General features: G+C 41.2%; 1 long non-coding RNA gene across 1 annotated transcript in view; it reads right to left on the bottom strand.

Moving 5' to 3' along the window:
- Nucleotides 1-4,608, bottom strand: part of LOC104956423 (uncharacterized) — a 5,580-nt gene extending 972 nt beyond the window's left edge. Inside the window, exons 1-3 of the long non-coding RNA XR_799549.1 lie at nucleotides 4,507-4,608; nucleotides 1,697-1,749; nucleotides 1,558-1,591 (exon numbers count right to left, since the gene is read on the bottom strand). This is a non-coding gene — a long non-coding RNA (uncharacterized lncRNA). The remainder of the gene's footprint in view (nucleotides 1-1,557; nucleotides 1,592-1,696; nucleotides 1,750-4,506) is intronic.
- Between the last annotated feature and the right edge of the window lie 392 nt (nucleotides 4,609-5,000).

Below are 5,000 nucleotides of genomic sequence, written 5' to 3'. Positions count from 1 at the left end.
GCATCAGGGTTAGTCTGCTTCTGTGTGGCAGGAAGACGTATACAATGTTTCTCATGGCTGATAAATACAGAAACATTTTATAGCGGCCAAATCATATAGAAATAAAAAAGATAATTAACTTTAAAAAATACAGCCGCTGAGGCACTAGTTAGCGGTATCTACGCATGGGAATGATCCAGGTCCAGACAAGATTCTCCATGTGTGCAGTTTATTTCCGATAACAAAGTCGAACGAGTTTCCTTGACCCTTTTCCTTAAGCCTTTCCTATGGCTTTCCTTTTTGCTTGGCTTGAAACACTCTGGTTAAAAACCGTTTGTCTACGTTTTGCCTTCTCTGGCTCCCACCTCCAACGTGTCCCTTCTCCCAATATATACAATTACACCAGGGTGCTCTAATCACCCAGTTGCCCAGAACATGCCTTCAAAATAAAAAGCATAGGAGACTAGTTTAACTTATGACGCTAACTAAGAATACATTATAAAATAAATGGATAATAATAATAACAGCAAGAAAATAAATGTTAAACTGTTAAAATAATATAAAGAGATATATATAGCTCCCAACACACTATCATGAAAATGGTCACTTCTGCTAAAGAGTTAAAAAGTTTTGGCTGTCTTCTGCCTTATTAAAGATTCCCTCTAAACCCCCGGGGGGTCGCGAGATGATTACAATAATTAAAAAAAAAAAAAATTATAAAAAAAAATTGATTAATTTATTTTATTATTAATAATAATAAACGTTTGCATAGACATTTTTTTCTTTGACAATCCACTATCGCAGTGTTCTCAAAACTTTTCTTTATTTTTTCTGAAATTATTTCACTACCCCCCCCCACCGTCGACAGGGGGTCGCCAGTCTCTGGCACTGTTATTTTGGGGGTCGCGGGCTGAAAAGTTTGGGAGCCCCTGCTCTAATCGACCATTGTGTTATGGAGGGTTTTTTGATAAGCTACATGTTCGGTTCACCAGAGTTTGCCACGTAGTCTGGGACTTGGGAAGGGAGTTTTGGATGAAAAGAGAAATTGTAAGATCGCCACCAAACTTCAAGAGACAATTGGGGTTTGCAGGAGACATTTTCCAGAGCACTGTTTGGAAATCGTTACCAAAAAAGCAGAAAGCTTTCGCCACTAATGACCAAAACAAACAGCGCTTTGAAAGTTATCCCGGGACACTGCGGGTACGTGCCAACATGTTCGTCACCTGGTGAGCTTCTGTCAGTTATTTGGTTATTTCTTTGAGCTTACGCAATAGGGTGGAGGTGGAGAGTTACATCAAAGGCTTAAATGGATGTGGTAATGGTAAAGAAATCTAAATATATCCATGTGATGAACAAAGATGAGTTTTTAGTGGTTTAAAGCCAGGAGAGGAATTGATTCTTTGTGAGGATGTACTCTGAGTCTGATTTCATGAGTTAGAGGGGGATTAAAGAGACAGATTTCTGAGGTTCTGCATCATTTCCAGTCCGTCTTCGATTTCCTTTTCAACTCTCGTTTGTCCTGGCACTAACTCGGACTCATGAATCAAACTGTAGTCCAGAAACAGAAACTGTGCTTACCTCCTGAAACGGGTTCTTGTTCCTGGGAATAGAGCTGAAAGAGAAGAGGGGAGGGGAGAAGATGATGGAGAGATATTTCTGAGCACTTTAAGTGAAAGAACTGATCAGCAGTGATTGGAGATACATGTCAGAGTGGTACCTCTCGCTGCCTCGTAGCATCTTTGGGTCGAAGTATCGATAGTCGTCTGTTTCCTGTAGGAGACAAACGTCAGTCAGTTTCTTGTGAATCTAAAGGCCGTGTTTCTACGTAGTGTATCTTCTGGCTGAAAGGCGCCGGGGCGACCCCCCTCTGAGCATTTCATCAACAACAAAATAACACTTTTCTTATTGTTTCTATAACAATGATATCTCAACAACGACTAGCTTTGCACCCTTGCATTTTATTATCTGTTTGTGCTACTAAATATTTGTTTGACATTGTGAACACCCACCAGAGGACTCAAGCTCTCACACTTTGTATGAGTGAACTTCACCGCTCAGTCTGACAGCCGTTAAACCAGGGAGGCGGAGCACCCGCTAACAGGGATATCATTACAACGCTCAGGGTCTGATCAAAGAAATGAGCTTTTATGACTTTGTTATGAAACACAAAAATACAGATTCTCCTCCAATTTCTACACTGTGGTCACCGTCCCTGATCAGAAAAGTGGAAAAATGTTTAACTTGAAGCGTCATGATCCGTTCTGTGCGAATTTGGAGCCTTTTAAGTTTTATGTATTTTAACTTTTCTAAAGTGCGAGATGCAGCGCTTTTTCAGTCCTCATTTGAATTTGAGATTAAGATGCTGGTGCTCAGAAAAATGATTTATGAGTACAGAGGCTCTTATAATCAGGGGCGCACATAACTGGTACGTCACAAAGCGCATTTGCGTACCGACGTACTTGTGAAGCTTTTCCAGAAGGCAGTTAGATCACCGGACGATCATTGATCTCCGTGTGCACAGACAGGGCTGCTGCCGTCGGTCTAGCCAACCTGCTGCGGAGGGAGACTCCCCCCCCCCCCTCACTGGAGTACTGAGCTAAAACAGCTGATCACAGCGTTCACGAAGTACTACTAGCCCCCCCGTTGACGTTCGCGATACAGAGGGCTTCATCAAATAACTTTGAGGGGAGCCAGAAGTTGTAGTACCAAACACTTACTCCAGGTACTCATCTGAGTACCTCACTGAGAAAGTTATGTGCACCCCTGCTTCTAATATTTTATAGGTCCAAAGCCAGTTGCTGCAAGAGTCATATTTTAACGTAAATGAGATTAGAAGCATTTATTGTCATTATACAAGAACAACGAGAAGAGCAAAGCTACTCCTTCGAAGGTGCCATCAAAACATTCAGAATAGACCACATGCAACGAAGACACGCAGCATTCATACACACGTCAAATAAACACTAACTTCTGTATCTTTTTATCAAACAACTGAATTTCCGATGCGTCTAATTTGCTAAATGTTCCATCTCAGGCTAATATTGTTTTAAAAAGAGTGTGGCAGCAGTGTAAGCAGGATCACACAGAGAAAGAAAAACGATTGTTGATTAAATTTCACCTCTGATCCGGTCTGTCTCTTTTATGGTTCCTAATACGTCTCACTCAGAAGCGTATTACTTCCATCTCAACCGGTCAGAAGCCAAAATAAACCCTTGTGAATACTGACGGTGCAGAATGGAGCCCCGAGCGATTACACTGCAGCCCTCAGAGCTGGACCGGTTTCAACTATGTTTGTCCTAAGCTGGAGAAAAGTACCCTTTGACCTTTTTACAGTTACACTGGGTCAGAGTTATGGGCAGCAGCTCCTGCGGAGAGATTAACCTCCGACCTGCAGCTTCACCTAACTGAGGTTTATTTGACATGATGAGAAGACGTCTGGAGACACACGGGGATTATATGTGAATAAATAATTATAAAAAGGTAGAAAACAAATAATCAAATTCAAGATATGTAATATATAGCTGTGAGATGTTTGGGAACGAGCCAGGCTAGCTTTGCACTATTTATGCTAAGCTAACGACGCTAAATGTTTAGGTGTTTCTCTCTTCTTGGATTTAAACATTGACACCACACACACACACACACACACACACACACACACACACACACACACACACACACACACACACACACACACACACACACACACACACACACACACACACACACAAATCTGATAGAGGGAGAATGTGGTCTTCTATTTCTTTCATCTTCATCCCATTCCTGTCTCATCCTCCTCCTCCTCCTCCTCTTTCCCCCGACAGATTCACAACAACGGGATCTTTGTTAGTCGTCTGAAACTGCAGACGCTGAGAAACCTGCAGTGTGTGTGTGTGTGTGTGTGTGTGTGTGTGTGTGTGTGTGTGTGTGTGTGTGTGTGTGTGTGTGTGTGTGTGTGTTGGGTCAGATGACTACATGAGCTTGAATAAAAAGAATTCCCTCATTCATCATCATCGATCTGTGTGTCTTACAGTAAACTCAGAAGGGTTCACATTTAACTGCTTAACTGTGTGTGTGTGTGTGTGTGTGTGTGTGTGTGTGTGTGTGTGTGTGTGTGTGTGTGTGTGTGTGTGTGTGTGTGTGTGTGTGTGTGTGTGTGTGTGTGTGTGTGTGTGTGTGTGTGTGTGTGTGTGTGTGACAAATATATTAATCTCCTTGCCACACACACACGAAAATAGTCCCTTACAAATGCGATATTTCCTCCTGACTTTTTAAACAATTATTTGGTTTGTTGAGGATTTACATATTGAGAGGGAAGAACCAATAGGAAGACAGTATTTAGAGAAGGACTAACACCTGGTGTTGGGAAAATACACCTTGTTGTGCTTTAGCTGTGTTGTTACTTCAGTGTGAAATTCTTGAAACACTGTTTTAGTAAACAATAAAATAACAATCTAACTTTCACGAGATCGGCCCTCGTGTTTTTGGGATATTAAATAAAACATGAACGAATACTCAGGAACTCACAGGGTTTGACTTCATCTCCATCAGGTTGTCCAGGATCCGAGTGACAGGAAGGTTCTGGAAGAAAATCATCAATTTACTGTAAAACACTCCTGAAACAAGAAGAAACCAACGTCTGGGTCATGTGTGATTACAAATCAGCATAAATGGATGGTCAGTCCAAAGTGTTTTGTTTATATTAGTGTTGATACAGTTTGGACCACTTATGTCCCCACGCACCTTGGTAGAGAATCAGTTATTTCGGGACATGTGGAAAAGAAGCATTTTTCGGAGGGGGACATGTAACTGAATTTAATTAATAGTTTAGATTATTTATTTATAGTGTCGTGGACAGTCCCCATCGATGAACTGTCACAAAAACAGTAAATGGAGCAGCTTTAGCCGACATGGCTAATTTTCAGCTGTTGTCCCCGGGCAGATGGTAATAGACACCTTAAAATCACAATATATCAACAGATTTAGTTATAAAAAAATATAAAATAAAATAAAAAGTAGAT

This window comes from Notothenia coriiceps, unplaced genomic scaffold (assembly GCF_000735185.1).
Source record: "Notothenia coriiceps isolate Sejong01 unplaced genomic scaffold, NC01 NC01_scaffold00026014, whole genome shotgun sequence".
In the NCBI taxonomy this organism is placed as follows: Eukaryota; Metazoa; Chordata; class Actinopteri; order Perciformes; family Nototheniidae; genus Notothenia; species Notothenia coriiceps.
Note: the sequence above shows the minus strand (reverse complement) of the source record. Positions and strands in the feature narration are given on the sequence as shown.